We start from the raw sequence: 18,383 nt of genomic DNA on the forward strand, positions 1-18,383 counted from the left end.
TCAAGCGCTGGATTCCAGGCAGTGCTGATTTGGTATCACAAGTCACAGTTGATTAGATTGTCTGTGACCTTAATCTCAGTGGCTTCTTTAATGACACTGTCCCAAAATCTTGAGGTCTGTGTCACAATCTTGGTGTCGTTGTAATCCATTGAGTGGCCAAGTTCCAGACAATGCTCTACTATGGCTGATATAGTTGCCTGCCTGATCCTGGTACGTCTCTGGTGTGTCTTACACCTGATGTCCACAGTTCTGGTGGTCTGGCTACATCTGAACTCTTGCCATCTTAACATTCAGTGCACAATGGAAATGGAGAAAGATGGACTACTTTCGTTCTTGGATGTTCTGGTGAAGAGAAAGGCAGATGGCACATTTAGACACAATGTGTACCACAAACCTACGACCAATGACTTATATCTACAGGCCAGCAGTTGGCACCATCCGGCACAGAACAATGGAGTGCTCAAAACACTGGTCCACAGAGCACAAACTTTGTCAGATCCTGATAGTGTGGCCACAGAAATAGAACACTTACAATCAGTGTTCAGCAGGAATGGGTAGTCCTCTAGAGGTATCCAGAAGGCACTTCAACCTGTCAACCGGCCAAAGTATCCAAAAGAAGAACCAGTAGAGGCAAAGAAGATGACATACCTGCCATACGCCGGACCTATCTCTGCCAAGATCAGCAGGATTCTCCAGAAATATATCAAGAGCATATTTTGCCCACCCACCAAAATTGGGGCTATGCTGCGGAATGTAAAAGATGCTACGCAAGCCAGGCATTTACTACATTCCATGCCAGTGTGGGATGTCATACATTGGCCAGACCACCGGAACTGTGGGCATCAGGTGTAAAGAACACCAGAGACATACCAGATTCAGGCAGGCAACTAAATCAGCCATAGCAGAACATTGTCTGGAACTTGGCCACTCAATGGATTACAATGGCACAGTGTCATTAAAGAAGCCATTGAGATTAAGGTCACAGACAATCTAATCAACCGTGACTCGGGATACCAAATCAGCACTGCCTGGAATCCAGCGCTCGAGCTTGTGAAAACTCAATGCAGGACACTCCGGGAATCCACAAGAAATAGAAGTGGAGACCGAGAGAACAGCGGTGAGACAAGGTGTCGGACATTAGAGATAAGATCTGACGCACCCCAGATCATGAACTCAACTTCAGAAGACGGCCAGGCCGGTCGCGGACGGCGGAGGGAACACCGGCGACCAGAAACGGACAATGTAGCCGCGTCTGGCGGACGCGGACCTCAGACGGAACACACGACGTGGCGCAGACTGATTAGGGAGCGCACAGGACGAAACAGAAGTGGACACCATAGTAACAGTCATGAGATAGAGTACCCAACATCTCAGAACGGGTCTGACACACCGCAGATGACAACCACAACCGTTGAGGACGGCCAAAACGGGCGCCGACGGCAGTCGGAACATCCGCGACTGGAGGGGTCCGTTGAAGCCGAGTCTGGCGGTCGCGGACCACAGATGGAACACTCGACTCGGCGCGGACCGATTAGCGAACTCCCAGCTCCTCCCAGGCATAAATACTGATTTAATCGACCCAACGACCAGTCTCAGGTAGCACCTGAAGAAGACAGAGAGGCACGCTGTTGAAATATCGTGCGAGAACGACGCGAACATCCAGCTGGATTTCGGAATATCCAAGCTGTCAACAGATCGCCGGGAAAGCACGAAGAATTACATTTGTGTCTTATTTGCATTTGTATATGCACATTCAATTTGTTTCATGGTTAAGCCATATTTTAGTCTTTGATCATTGAACTATATGCGTCAGGGTATCATATTTATGGGGACTGGAATTCGAAAGTAAAAAATACCGAATGAGCTTCATATTTATATAAAGTAAAACAATTTGCATGTAGGGCCTGCGGCTTATGTCAATAATAACAATGTTTTGATTTTGCATGAGAGCACAAAAGTAAAACTGTGTCATCATCATCATCTCCACTGGAGGAAAATGACCTGATTTTTTAAATTATAGAATTTATGAGAAGGGGGCTCGTGCTCGTGCAAATTAGGTTAGGGTAAGTGATAAACAAAAAGTTAACATTTTCGTGACGTGAAAGTGGAATATCGCAGAACGGTAGTGTTAGAAATAAGGGACACTATTGGCTTCTCATCATAGCTCGTGAACTGTGCCACAAAAAGAAAACAGGAAAAAAGTATCCTGTCTGACGCAATGGCTCACCTTCAGCGAAAAATGATTACGCAAACAACCAACACACCATAATGAAACAGAACTTTGCTGCAGACATAGTAGGTCAATGTTTAGAATAGATCCATAATCACTACGGAAATCAAATTTCAGACTACGAAGGAGAATCGAAGTTGTAAACAACATCTTTTGAGAATCAACTAAAGATGTTAACAATTTTTTCTCGATTGTAAAGATGATGCCTGCTTATATAAGCCTGCTATACGATAAGGTAAATGCCAGAAAAATGACCAGTCTCTATTATGTTTCAGAGCAAAATCAGATTAAAGGTGAAATGGACACGTCGGTGACTGAACCGAAAGAAATTGTTTTGTCAACAAGAAAATCATCCAGCAAACACAGAGGAAATCAGAATAGTGCAAATGCGTCACTATTTTGATACTGACTCGTCATTCTCCCATCCTATAGCCCTCGTTTGAAATGTATTTGGTTAAAGTTATTCTCTTTATTTACTATCAAGTAATTTCCTCCCATCCCACAAGGTGAAATTTTGAATTAATGGGGAAAAATTTTCATCAGGCCGGAAAGTGATAGATTTCATAATGGATTGTAAGAAAACCTACTTTTACTAGTGGACGAAAATGTGGTAAATTTAACGGGCGAGAATTGTAGCCGTCAAAGGAAGTTGCTTTTTATATAATGTTTGGTGTTGCTCGCGGCTTTCGGCTTTCTCACGAGACGTCAACGTAACCCCTACTGTGAGCAATGCCACGACACCGCCTATTCCACAACAGAAGAGCGCAGCCCGTGCAAGATAGAAATCAGGAAGATTTTAGCGCAGAGCTTATTATTTCAGACTGTGGAATTCATGTTCCCAAACAACAACAGAAATTTGATGGATGTGAATGCGCCTTGTCACTGGGCCACAATTGGGAAGGGCGTTCTGGACAATTCGAGTGAATGATTTGGCCACCCATCGAACATTTACAGGATATAACAGAGACGTCAGTCGTACACAAAATCTTGCACCGGCAACATTTTCGCTATTGAGGATGGCTGTAGAGGCAGCATGGCTCGATATTTCCATACGATACCTGGAACGACATGTTGAGTGCATGTGACGTCGAGTTGCTGCGCTAAAGGGCAAAAGGAGGGCCGACATCATATTGGGAACTATTCTGTGACTTTGCACCCTCAGTGTATTCATGTCAGCAACTTGGAGGCATCAGCTCTAAAACTGATTGTGCGATAATTCTTCGCCTTGTCGGCTCTTGCAGTGTTCGGAATTGTGTGGATAACGTTTTCTCAAAAGTCTGATCGTATATCGAGAGTCTCATGCACTCTAAACACTAACATGAATAATTGTTTCTTTTTTTGACCCTTACACAACTAACTTTAGAAATTCCAATGGAATGTTATTCCTTCTACTTCATTTGATCTTACCTGGACCAACGCTCTTTCGATTTCTAATACTGAATCCCGTATATCTTTCCAGCTTACGCCTATTTCCCCTTCTATCACGTTACCAAATATTGCTCCCTCTTATAGATACCTTCAATGTAATCTTTCCATCTCTCCGTTATCGCTCTGCATTTAAATGTGGAGTTCCCATTGCCCTGTTAATATTACCGTTCTTGTTTTTAATTTCACCGAAGACTGTTTTATACATACTGAGTAAATCTTTCTTTTGATTCCTTCAGATTTTTTCTACAGCCATTTGGCCTTGGTTTCCTATTTATTTCCTCACTAAATTCCTTGTATTTCTGCATTACTATATTTCCCTGAAAATTTTCGAACGTCATTGTTTCGTCGATCATTTGAACTATATTTTCTGTTACCAATGTTTTCTTGGTAGTTACTCTCCTTGTGGCTGAACTTTTCTTTTCCATGTGTTTGATTAACGTTTTTAGAGATTTCCATTCCTCTTGAACAGAAATGGCTTTTGAACTACTCATTATCGCTGTATCTGTAGCCTCAAAGAACTTCAAGCGTATCCCTTCATTCCTTAATATTTCCGCCTCACACTTCTGTACAAAAAAATGGCTCTGAGCATTATGGGACTTAACATCTGAAGTCATCAGTCCCATAGAACTTAGAACTACTTAAACCTAACTAACCTAAGGACATCACACACATCCATGCCCGAGGCAGAATTCGAACCTGCGACCGTAGCGGCCGCGCGGCCCCGGACTGAAGCGCCTAGAACTGCTCCGCCACCAGGGCCGGCACACTTCTGTACACATTGATTCTTCCTGAGTAGCCTCTTAAACTTCAGCCTATTCTTCATTATTACTAAATTGTTATCCCAGACTATATGTGTTCCTGGATACGCGTTACAAACTCATGACTGATTTCGGTGTCTCTGTCTGAAAATGATCCAATCTAACTGGTGTCCTCCGGTATCTCCCTGCCTTTTGCGAGTGTACTTCCTGCACTTTGCAGTCTTGAAGAGAATAATCGCTTGCTTTAGGGGAACAGCAGTATTATTAGTACCAAAACAATATTTCTTTCCACTATCCTGCAAAGACGTGTAACGTGCCCCCGCTATAAGTTTGCTTTTTGTATGAATCTCAGTCTTAAAGGACGTTGGTTGTCTGAACAACCCAAGGCATATTCGCTGGCTAACCGTGTCAGAATAACTTTGCACTTTCTCCTTTCATGCACGGTGAGCTGGCACCAGGCAAGCGCATTGTTCGTTTGGTGCCCTTACTGTCTTTGCTTGCGATAGCTATCGCCAAATAGTAAAGCCTTAACCCTCTAGGAACCACAACAATAAATATTAATTGTACATCGTTCTTAGCACCTTATTATTAACCGTTACTAATATGTGGGAGGACAAATGTACAACTTTTACCTTTTTTCCATTTTTCAGTCCTTTTTTACAATGCATTCTATACATGTAACAATTTATTTCAAGGTAATGGTAACGGCATCCGTAAGATAAATGTATAATCACAGTTTTGCGTTCTGAACTGGTTTATTTCAAAAGCTCTTACAATAATGTAACAATAAACGTATTTACACACATTGGTTTTGGCAGTAGAATCTTCTGAAGCAGTTTTTTTCTTTGTTGAAGCACAGAAAAACTTTGCATTTTTTGGCATTGAAGAAAAGAATTCTGTGTCTTGCAAATTTTGCACCTTCCTCTTGTGTTATTCCACTGTGCTTTTGACATTCTAGCACTGGAGTTATTGTGGTAGCAGGTTTCTTGAATTTTTTGGACATGTCTTCAGCAGTTGGACGTCCCCACTTGAATTTTCCTTGTCCGGTGGATACCAATACACTTGCAAGATTTACTTGAAACGGCCTGAGACAAACATGTTTCTCAGACAGGGCTTTGCAGTCTTCTCTATATTTCAGCAAGCTATTGTCAACAGCTATTGTTATTGTGTGTCAGAAGATATACAAATACCATCTTCTGGATTTTATGGGATATTTACATAGCGATGTCAACATACAATGAAGATCTATTCCTCCCACATTACGATTGCACATTTGAACAATGGATGGTCTTGGGACAAGAATATGTTCTTTCCTAGTCCTATCCCATATTTGTGCCATGTCCTTTGGCTCTACACCTTTTAGCATATGCATATGCTATCATACCATTTCACAATAATGAACTTGCCAGTTGAGTCAACTTGTGAAGCGATAGTACCACGTCCTTGAGCGTTCATCTGCTTTTCGTCAGGAGAGTACATTAGCCGATTCTTCTAGCTCTTATTGTGTCTGTGTAATAAATACCCGTCTTCAGTACGCTCACAGCAACACGATACGATGTGAAGAAATTGTCTGCATTAACAGTAAAAAAGCGATTTTCTTACAGTGCTGCAGTTAGCTTCATCACAACATTGTAAGCAAGACCTTTTCCAGGTGCATGCTTTGTGGCCTTTGAAGCTGCACCTTGGTAAAAGTCAAAATTATACAGCTCTAGCGCACATTTTGAATCCCCATTTTGTTGGCTTGTTTTGTATACAGGGTGTTACAAAAAGGTACAGCCAAACTTTCAGGAAACATTCCTCACACACAAATAAAGAAAAGATGTTATGTGGACATGTGTCCGGAAACGCTTAATTTCAATGTTAGAGCTCATTTTAGTTTCGTCAGCACGTACTGTACTTCCTCGATTCGCCGCCAGTTGGCCCAATTGAAAGAAGGTAATGTTTACTTCGATGCTTGTGTTGACATGAGACTCATTGCTCTACAGTACTAGCATCAAGCACATCAGCACGTAGCATCAACAGGTTAGTGTTCATCACGAAGGTGGTTTTGCAGTCAGTGCAATGTCTACAAATGCGGAGTTGGCAGATGCCCATTTGACGTATGGATTAGCACGGGGCAATAGCCGTGGCGAGGTACGTTTGTTCATCACGAAGGTGGTTTTGCAGTCAGTGCAATGTCTACAAATGCGGAGTTGGCAGATGCCCATTTGACGTATGGATTAGCACGGGGCATTAGCCGTGGCGAGGTACGTTTGTATCGAGACAGATTTCCAGAACGAAGGTGTCCCGACAGAAAGACGTTCGAAGCAATTGATCGGGTTCTTAGGGAGCACGGAACATTCCAGCCTATGACTCGAGACTGGGGAAGACCTAGGACAACGAGGACACATGCAATGGACGAGGAAATTCTTCGTGCAGTTGACGATAACACTAATGTCAGCGTTAGAGAAGTTGCTGCTATACAAGGTAACGTTGACCACGTCACTGTATGGAACCAGTTGTTTCCGTACCATGTACAGCGTGTGCAGGCATTATCAGCAGCTGATTGGCCTCCACGGGTACACTTGTGCGAATGGTACATCCAACAATGTGTCATTCCTCATTTCAGTGCAAATGTTATCTTTACAGATGAGGCTTCATTCCAACGTGATCAAATTGTAAATTTTCACAATCAACATGTGTGGGCTGACGAGAATCCGCAAGCAATTGTGCAATCACGTCATCAACACAGATTTTCTCTAAACGTTTGGGCAGGCATTGTTGGTGATGTCTTGATTGGGCCCCATGTTCTTCCACCTACGCTCAATGGAGCACGTTATCATGATTTCATTCGGGACACTCTACCTGTGCTGCTAGAACATGTGCCTTTACAAGTACGACACAACATGTGGTTCATGCACGATGGAGCTCCTGCACATTTCAGTCGAAGTGTTCGTACGCTTCTCAACAACAGATTCGGTGACCGATGGATTGGTAGAGGCGGACCAATTCCATGGCCTCCACGCTCTCTTGAGCTCAACCCTCTTGACTTTCACTTATGGGGACATTTGAAAGCTCTTGTCTACGCAACCCCGCTAGCATTGGCTAAAGACCGTAAAACGCATACAAAACTTACTTTACATGTATGTAACCGGGTACCAGCAGGTTGAGGCAGATAATAACCAGCAGGCACTGATACGGGGAGTCGTCGGCTAGGCCGGCTGCACAGAGGGGACCACGAGTGCTGTCTGAGCACAGGCTCTCGTCTGTTGCAGTCATGTTCCGCTCTAACAATCATGTGTCTATCATACCAATATTATTTGTAGGCAAGTGCGCCCCGAAAGTCATGTAAAGTAGAGATGTATTGTCAAACACCAGCCAGAGGCGTTTTGGGCACCACTTCCACGATTAGGATGGCAGTGCCTCTCCTGTTTTACTCTGGAGAGCGCCGCTTCGTCCTAGCAAACAAATCGATCATCACTGCATCGCGTCCTGCGCTTTTGCCGGCATAACTTACTTGAGGATAGGGAATTTCAGAAGTGTGTCGCGTCTCCAGTCTAATTTATACTGGGTGTTACACAAAAGGTACGGCCAAACTTTCAGGAAACATTCCTCACACTCAAAGAAAGAAAATATGTTATGTGGACATGTGTCCGGAAACGCTTACTTTCCATGTTAGAGCTTATTTTATTACTTCTCTTCAAATCACATTAATCATGGAATGAAAACACACAGCAACAGAACATACCAGCGTGACTTCAAACACTTTGTTACAGGAAATGTTCAAAACATCCTCCGTTAGCGAGGATACGTGCATCCACCCACCGTCGCATGGATTCCCTGATGCGCTGATGCAGCCCTGGAGAATGGCGTATTGTATCACAGCCGTCCACAATACGAGCACAAAGAGTCTCTACATTTGGTACCGGGGTTGCGTAGACAAGAGCTTTCAAATGCCCCCATAAATGAAAGTCAAGAGGGTTGAGGTCAAGAGAGCGTGGAGGCCATGGAATTGGTCCTCCTCTACCAATCCATCGGCCACCGAATCTGTTGTTGAGAAGTGTACGAACACTTCGACTGAAATTTGCAGGAGCTCCATCGTGCATGAAACACATGTTGTGTCGTACTTGTAAAGGCACATGTTGTAGCACCACAGGTAGAGTATCCCGTATGAATCATGATAACGTGCTGCATGGAGCGTAGGTGGAAGAACATTCTGACGAAACTAAAATGAGCTCTAACACGGAAATTAAGCGTTTCCGGACACATGTACACATAACATATTTTCTTTCTTTGTGTGTGAGGAATGTTTCCTGAAAGTTTGGGCGCACCTTTTTGTAGCACCCTGTATATAGTGTGTCGAATTAAGTAACTAATTCATACAAGTGCCTAAAAATGGAGTGATATATCATAAATAGAATTATAAGCACACAAAAAGTGAGATCGACTAACATCTCCCCTTTCACTTACATCCAGTCAATGACAGAATACCACTTGAAAAACTCAGGTAGTCGCAAATTTTTGTACAGTAGTGGAAGGCAGTGTCGCACACAAGGTACTGAAAATCCTCAGCGGTGGCATGTGAGCGTCGGTCTGCGGGATGTTGGGGCGGTTTTTAAAGGCCAGTTTTTATATTTTCGTCAAATTACTTGAAAATCACAGCTTTCAGCGGAAATATTTCCCAGCACAAAACTAAACGACATTAAAATTAGCTCGAAAAGGGTTTAATTATTTTTTCTCTGTGACTAATATTTTCCGGGTTGCGGGAGATGTAAAGATTACAGATTATTAAAAATATTGTTTTCGTGGTATAAAATTAATGTTACCTGATAAATGACGTTTGTTGAAAGCAAGTACTGAATGTCTGTACCCTGTCAAAGGGAGAAATTGTATTCTGGGGGGAGGGGGGGGGGGGGGGGGACTGGGAGGAGGAAGAGGGACGGTGAGTGTGGAAGTTGGAAGCTGCATGGTAGCCTATGGCAGGTCGCCGGAATATTGTCACGCAGTTGCCTCAACAAACAGAAGGGAAAAAAGTTGACTCCTCAATCTGTCTACTCCGGTACTTCACGTGGAGCAACTGCAGGCGTCTCACTGAGGCTCCGTAGCACGCCTCAAGCTTAGTTCGAACGACGACATTGGCTAGCGCCAGACGATGCATGCGGCGAGTTGTACGCGAATGGTTTCATGTGTGTGTCTGTAGGCACGGCGCAGCGAGTGTGCACTGCAGTTTCGTCGTTTTGTTAGTGCCATAATCGTGTGTAAAATGAATGTTTTGGGAACCGTACGAGTTGTGTGGAGTTAATGCTCGCAGGAAATCGCTCCAACCACGGAGTGAGTTTTGGCCTTGTACCGGGTGTTTTGATTGCGTGTATTTTTCGTAATTCGTTTGTGTATGTACGTCTATAATTTTAATTGAGTGAAATTTACTCTACAGCTCAAGTATTGTTTACCAGTCCTTGTCAAGATCGAGTATGACAGTCCCAAGCCTAGCAACAACTCGCTGCTTGTTTTAGTAGTCAACATCATTAAAATCCTACAAAATACCTATGCATAGCTCGAATACCCATAAAACGAACAATTTCTTTCGTACAGTAATTCATGAGTTGCGCAAACGCGCGTCGCGGTTACCCACTGTCTGCTAGCGCAACCCAGTGCCCTCGTCTAGACCAGGCTTCAGACTGTCGCCACACCGGCCCCGACATCTGCGTATTTTTCCGACTACCGACAGCTACCGGATAACGGCGACCGTTTCACACAGCTACGCCACTACTCTGCATGTTCAGAGCATCTTACTCCAAACTTCATACTTGTCTTTCACACATACGCTGAGTGACAGTGATTGGAGTTTAATTCACGTATGTCTGCACAACTTTAAATAAATACAGCGAAACTTAGAGTTTCCAGTTTTGCTTTTCAAGGTCACCGCTGATCATCTCTGGAATGTAACAGGACGTTCTTCCCGTCATATTCATAAAAATTGTCTGGTTATTCCGAAAACTGAGAACGGAGTGTACATTACTCGCCACATTGTTTTCGAGACAGAAGTAGCTCATTCACATGCATTCAGCGTCTTTTTAACAGCAAAAGCCGCAATGCAGCACTTGTCTCCGAGGACTGAAACATCGTGGTGTCCATGCTATCCTAGTAGCTTAAAATCTAACCTAACCTTCCTGATCCAGCCAAAATTGACGAAGGACGAAAGAGACATGAAGCACTGTGGCCAAACTGTCGGCCGATATTACAGGGCGACTTTTTCTGGCGGCAGCGCCTCACGACCGTAGTCGGTGCCACCGTGAATGCCACCGCAGGAATTATTGGCGATTCAGTGCGCGGACATAAAATTCACATCAGTCTTTCCATTATGTGCCAGCCTAGTCCGCTGTAACTAGCTCTGAAGTCATAAATGTTGCACAATACTTTCAAATGAAGTAAATAACCTGAAACATTTCTAGCATGTTAGGAGTAATACAAAATCAATATGTTTTGGATATCAGTTCAATAACTTAAACCATTTTCGAAAATTGGACCTTTTTCTGTAAAAATCATTCGCGCAACAGAAAAGAGCTAGAAACTTAAAAATTTATATTTAGATTCCTTTTGTATAATAATTTAGTAGAAACAGTATTCTGGATCTCACAAATTAAAACTTTAGTTGAAATTAATGATTTTCTGGTTTTGTCTTAGAAATTAAGGAAGCAAGATAGATTAAGTAGGCGAATAAATAAAGCTAGGATGTTTAAATTTAAGGAGAAGGGAGATCCGCTATAATCATAAAAATGTGAGACATTTCAACAGAATAACTATAAAACTATAGCTATAGCGTATCTCCAAAGAGCAAGTTCAGAGCTCGTCTACTGCGTGTAGTGTAATTAAATTAATTCTCTCACCCAAAATATTTGACTTAGCCACGTCAGACTTTTATTATCATTACTTTCTTGTATGCTGATTGCACAATTAAATTGAAAGCTTCATCGGCCATCAGCAATGGAAGCAATGATTTATTCGACAACTTAAAGTGGTGCATTACTAGCCCAGCGGCTAGTCGGGAGAGCAGATTTGATCAGGCGTTCCCTTAGCCGACCGCACCGCGGCTTTATATGTAAGAACGCTGCGCAAGAAGAGAAGGCCCCAGTTCTCTCCACACGCTGATTAACGCACCACCTGTGCTGGGAGTCGCGTCTCTATCGTTGAAATAAACAGCTTCGGATGCAGTAATAAGTTACTCAGGATACGCGTAACCATGAAATCGTTTTCGAGTGAAGTGTTAATTTTGGGATGACGTTAATGATCTATCTTTAGTTTGCGTATCTCGTATTTTCACGTGCCGCCGCAGAACAGACATTCTACCATTATTAGTGTGGCGTTTGATGAATATTATCATCAAATTATGGCGAGCATTCACTTAAACATTTAATTTGAACAGTTATAGTTGCATCAGCTCATTAGACTCTGAACTGCTCTGGTGGTTGGTTGTGTGGATTCGTTTTGGTCTGTGACTTTCAGAATATAGTGAACATTTCAGAGAGAATGGTTTTTGATTATGAATCCCAGACACTCTCCTAATTCCTCAGAGCTATAAGCTGTAGCTATAAATGTGTTTCTCAGATGAAGTAGACACTAGGAATTCTAATTACAGGCTTCACGTTTTGCTAATCACTTACTGGTTGCCAATATTGTAGTTAGAAAGCCAGTGTTGAGAACGGCAAACAACAGCATTAAATATATAATAGGAACGTTAACAATTATTCCACCCTCCGCCTCACAACGTGTTTGAGGGGTGTTTATTTCCACAGTAACCAATATCACTGCATGGAATACAGATATGAGTTGCTAACAATATTAACGCAACAACGCATATGGGCAGAATTTTCTCAATTACCTGCACACTGTTCTACGCCCTGAGAAGCGAGTTTAATTCTTGTCATACCATACGGCAGGTTAAGCAGTTTTCCGAGAGAGACGACTTACCCAACCACGAGCGCTGCTCCGTTTTCATTTAGGCTAAAACTTCCCAGCATTTACAGTCCATTTCTGTTGATGTTGTTAGTAAGCTTTGCACTGTTGGTGGGAAACGCATTGGACTGGTAAATCTAGGAACTTGTCACTGTCTTTCGTTGACAGCATGAAGTCTGTAATTATTTTTTTAGTCACTTGTTAACCATTTATTCTGTTTCGGGTAGACTGTACAAGTCTTTTCCATTCAGGGACTGCTGTCACTTGCCGAGTAGGCTGCGGGGGTTGGCGCTACTTACCACACATCCACAGCATATATTCCAAGCTGGGTGTGAACGTCGCTAGGCTACAGACGCAGGATTCAAAGTCAGAACTGGGCCCTATGTCTAAGATATATCAATCAAACACCGTCCAAAATAATGAATTAAGAATTAAGTGACTATTAAACGAAACAATATCCCCAATTAATCCAGAGTACTCCACTAAAGAGAATATATGATAACTAATTACAATTTTATTCTAATAAAGTCTTAGCACATATGAAAAAAGGGTCTGACGTAAATGTATAATAATTGCCTAAATGATACAGCTGCATTTACAAAGTCATAATGCGATTGTTATGACATTAGTACTAAAGACAGGAAGTACTAAAGCAGACAACGCGTTATAACTGTGGGCGGAGTTGAAAGCGAGTTGATCACTTCATCTGAATGTAACTCTTCAGAGTGAAGGTTCAAGTTACGAAATCCTATAAAACGGCTTTAATGTCCCTACGCATCGTCCCGTGCTTGCGGCTCTGCCTCACAACAATAAATTAAAGGTGGCGGCTGAAGAGGCAGCGGTCTGAGTCACAGGCGCTGTGAGGAACACTAGCAATTCTGCGGTTTTGTTCTCGATTCTGTTCAGACTGGCTGGGCTACGCACCTTCCGAGCACGTACCAGTAAAAACGCTCGTCAGAAAACGCTGCTCCCCTTCCCTGCGCTATTGTTTAGCCGTGTCCCACGTGAGCGGTAGAAGCGACCGGCAGCGAGCGACGTCTGGATGTGTGACACATCGGCGGCAAGCAGCAGCATCGGGCGAAAAAAAAAACGTGTTCTGCGTGCGCAAGAAAATAAAGCGAAAAGGAATGCTATGCATGAAATTTACTAAGGGAGGAATGTCCATAGGGAATTTCATAAATATTATTAACTACGAAGATCTCCAGACAAATTCTTCGAATACAAATGTATCAGCAGAGGAGTGTTCGACTACCTCATCAATAAATTAAAGGCGAATGCTGCTTACATTATCAAGAACTTTTAACAGCCAATAAATGCGGAAGAATGAGTGACTACGCGACTGACAACCCTGAATATACTGATAAATAGACTGACAACTGCAAATAACAGCTAGTTATGGTTTTGTGGTAGAGTTTTGCCACCGAGCGAGCTGCAGCTTTTCGCCTTGGCGAGTATGAAGCTTTGCACTTTTAACGTTTGACAGTCGGAAAATCATCGCAACCCTCAATCGTGAAGACACGATCCAGTGCACATTCGATAGAAATTTCGAGAAGCGTGTAACACCATTACGGATTGTGAGTAATTGGTACTGTGTAGTTAAGTGAATAATTGGAGGGAAATGGAACTTTATGATCTATAATTTGTTTAATTTAAGAGTGTGCTTAAATAATGAAAGCTTAATAAGAATATTGCTAGAGTAAATTGCTTTAAAGCATTCAGAGCTAAATAATCTTAAGCGGAGTTGTAGTTCAGCGTTTATGTGATGACAAGTGTTTCTGAAAAGTGAGCATAGTTAATTATAAAGAAAGGGACAGTTTAAGGGCACCCACTTTAAACTTTACTAGCAGGGGAAAGTCAACTTGAATCTGGATTTTGCAAATGAATCTGAAAGATTGCCACTGTGGTATGAATATGAAATGTGTTATTTCAGTGTCATATTACTGCATTTCTGAAGCGTATATGTATGTTGGTTAAACTTGAACTCTTCTCATGTACTATGTAGTCTAGTGTTGTCTTTAGGAACACTTTTTTGTGCTGAATTAGTTAAAAGTTGAAGTAATTATTGTAGTTAAGAGGGGTAAAGTCTCTTTTACATTTCTGTGACTGCTAACCTATGCTGTTGATAACTACTGCTACCCACTGTGCAGTTCGTTTGGTCGTATAGCCGTTCATTGCACTTTACTGAGAAATAATTAATAAAAGTTCCTTTTGCAGGAGTATATATAAATCCATTGAGAATAATGTTTCCACATTATTATGCCTAATTAGGCTGACGAAAATTTTTTGTTTGTTTGATTTAACTAAATTATCTCTACTTTCATTATTTACTAAATTATAGTCTTTCTGCTTTCTAGTAATTGCCACCGTTACGAAATTCACGTTCGATTCCCTCTGTCTTCTAGGTTAAGGCACGGTGAAACTTCTCAAAATTCCTCCCAGAGCGTAACGCTTGTTGCTTGCTAAGATCATATTTGGCACATTTAAAAATCCGCGGTAGCGTTATACTTGGCGCCGCGTGACAGGACGTTATTCAGTTTTACTCTCAGAGATAGTGTGAAACGTAAATATGAAGGGAAAAACAACAATAGAAAGAGTAGTAAACGTCCGGCGGCACAATCCTGTAACATACACACAACGCCCATATAGTACTAGGAACAGAAAGTTGGCTGAAACCAGACGTAAACAGTAGTGAAATCCTAAACTCTGATTGGAATCTATACCGCAGAGATAGGCTTGACAGTGAAGGGGGACGCGTGTTTATAGCGATAAGAAGTGCAATAGTATCGAAGGAAATTGACGGAGATTCGAATTGTGAAATGATTTGGGTAAAGGTCACGGTTAAAGCAGGCTCAGACATGGTAATTGGATGTCTATAGGCCCCCGGGCTCAGCAGCTGTTGTGGCTCAGCACCTGAAGAATAATTTGGAAAATATTTCGAGTAGATTTCCCCACCATGTTATAGTTCTGGGTGGAGATTTTAATTTGCCGGATATAGACTGGGAGACTCAAACGTTCATAACGGGTGGCAGGGACAAAGAATCCAGTGAAATATTTTTAAGTGCTTTATCTGAAAACTACCTTGAGCAGTTAAACAGAAAACCGACTCGTGGCGATAACATATTAGACCTTCTGGTGACAAACAGACCCGAACTATTTGAATCAGTTAATGCAGAACAGGGAATCAGCGATCATAAAGCGGTTACTGCATCGATGATTTCAGCCGTAAATAGAAATATTAAAAAAGGTAGGAAGATTTTTCTGTTTAGCAAAAGTGACAAAAAGCAGATTACAGAGTACCTGACGGCTCAACACAAAAGTTTTGTCTCAAGTGCAGATAGTGTTGAGGATCAGTGGACAAAGTTCAAAACCATGGTACAATACGCGTTAGATGAGTATGTGCCAAGCAAGATCGTAAGAGATGGGAAAGAGCCACCGTGGTACAACAACCGAGTTAGAAAACTGCTGCGGAAGCAAAGGGAACTTCACAGCAAACATAAACATAGCCAAAGCCTTGCAGACAAACAAAAATTACGCGAAGCGAAATGTAGTGGGAGGAGGGTTATGCGAGAGGCTTTCAATGAATTCGAAAGTAAAGTTCTATGTACTGACTTGGCAGAAAATTCTAAGAAATTTTGGTCTTATGTCAAAGCGGTAGGTGGATCAAAACAAAATGTCCAGACACTCTGTGACCAAAATGGTACTGAAACAGAGGATGACAGACTAAAGGCCGAAATACTAAATGTCTTCTTCCAAAGCTGTTTCACAGAGGAAGACTGCACTGTGCTTCCTTCTCTAGATTGTCGCACAGTTGACAAAATGGTAGATATCGAAGTAGACGACAGAGGGATAGAGAAACAATTAAAATCGCTCAAAAGAGGAAAGGCCGCTGGTCCTGATGGGATACCAGTTCGATTTTACACAGAGTACGCGAAGGAACTTGCCCCCTTCTTGCAGCGGTGTACCGTAGGTCTCTAGAAGAGCGAAGCGTTCCAAAGGATTGGAAAAGGGCACAGGTCATCCCCGTTTTCAAGAAGGGACGTCGAACAGATGTGCAGAACTATAGACCTATATCTCTAACGTCGACCAGTTGTAGAATTTTGGAACACGTATTATGTTGGAGTATAATGTCTTTTCTGGAGACTAGAAATCTACTCTGTAGGAAGCAGCATGGGTTTCGAAAAAGACGGTCGTGTGAAACCCAGCTCGCGCTATTCGTCCACGAGACTCAGAGGGCCTTAGACACGGGTTCACAGGTAGATGCCGTGTTACTTGACTTCCGTAAGGCGTTTGACACAGTTCCCCACAGTCGTTTAATGAACAAAGTAAGAGCATACGGACTATCAGATCAATTGTGTGATTGGATTGAGGAGTTCCTATATAACAGAACGCAGCATGTCATTCTCAATGGAGAGAAGTCTTCCGAAGTAAGAGTGATTTCAGGTGTGCCGCAGGGGAGTGTCATAGGACCGTTGCTATTCACAATATACATAAATGACCTGGTGGATGACATCGGAAGTTCACTGAGGCTTTTTGCAGATGATGCTGTGGTGTATCGAGAGGTTGCAACAATGGAAAATTGTACTGAAATGCAGGAGGATCTGCAGCGAATTGACGCATGGTGCACGGAATGGCAATTGAATCTCAATGTAGACAAGTGTAATGTGATGCGAATACATAGAAAGATAGGTCCCTTATCATTTGGCTACAAAATAGCAGGTCAGCAACTGGAAGCAGTTAATTCCATAAATTATCTGGGAGTACGCATTAGGAGTGATTTAAAATGGAATGATCATATAAAGTTGATCGTCGGTAAAGCAGATGCCAGACTAAGATTCATTGGAAGAATCCTAAGGAAATGCAATCTGACAACAAAGGAAGTAGATTAAAGTACGCTTGTTCGCCCAATGCTTGAATACTGCTCAGCAGTGTGGGATCCGCACCAGGTAGGGTTGATAGAAGAGATAGAGAAGATCCAACGGAGAGCAGCGCGCTTCGTTACAGGATCATTTAGTAATTGCGAAAGCGTTACGGAGATTATAGATGAACTCCAGTGGAAGACTCTGCAGGAGAGACGCTCAGTAGCTCGGTACGGGCTTTTGTTAAAGTTTCGAGAACATTCCTTCACCGAAGAGTCAAGCAGTATATTGCTCCCTCCTACGTATATCTCGCGAAGAGGCCATGAGGATAAAATCAGAGAGATTAGAGCCCACACAGAAGCATACCGACAATCCCTCTTTCCACGTACAATACGAGACTGGAATAGAAGGGAGAACCGATAGAGGTACTCAGGGTACCCTCCGCCACACACCGTCAGGTGGCTTGCGGAGTATGGATGTAGATGTAGATGTAGATACAGTATCAGGTGAAATAGTAGGGCGTTTCCCAGAGTTGAAAAATAAAGATATACAACAGTAACAGAATAAAAAGATGGATACAAAAGCGAAAGTGGACCAAGACGAGCGGGATGGGAAAGTACAGAATGCAATATGTGGCAGTAGTTTCGACAGATGCAACCACAGATGACGCCACGAAGCGGCAGCAGGCTTACGTGGAATATCATACATGTGGAAATAAACAGATTCAAATAATGAACTTATCGCAAATGGAACAACACAGGAAAGAGGATGCGGCCAAAGACAGCAGGTATATCAACGAATCATGGATATGTTTGATTCATCGAAGGTCAAAAGCGAAGTGAGTGAGAACGCGTTACGACAGGACTTATTAAAAATGTCTGCACAACTCACAGTACACAGTAGAAATAGTAATGCACAGATTGTTGAACAGATTCAACAAATTAAAGCGCAGTGTAGTGATATTAACAAACAAATAAAAACACGAGGTCAACAAATTGAAATGCAAGGGATCAAGATCAGCAAACAAATTCATGAAGTAACTTCAAGAATAGGGGTAGTTACCAATGTCATTAGAGATTTAAAAAGTGAAATAAATATTATCAAAGGTAATGTTGTCACTATTCAAGGGCAAACTCACGAAGTTAATGATAGGTTTGACGCCAAAGTGATGAAAATTCA

This window comes from Schistocerca gregaria, chromosome 5 (assembly GCF_023897955.1).
Source record: "Schistocerca gregaria isolate iqSchGreg1 chromosome 5, iqSchGreg1.2, whole genome shotgun sequence".
NCBI lineage: Eukaryota > Metazoa > Arthropoda > Insecta > Orthoptera > Acrididae > Schistocerca > Schistocerca gregaria.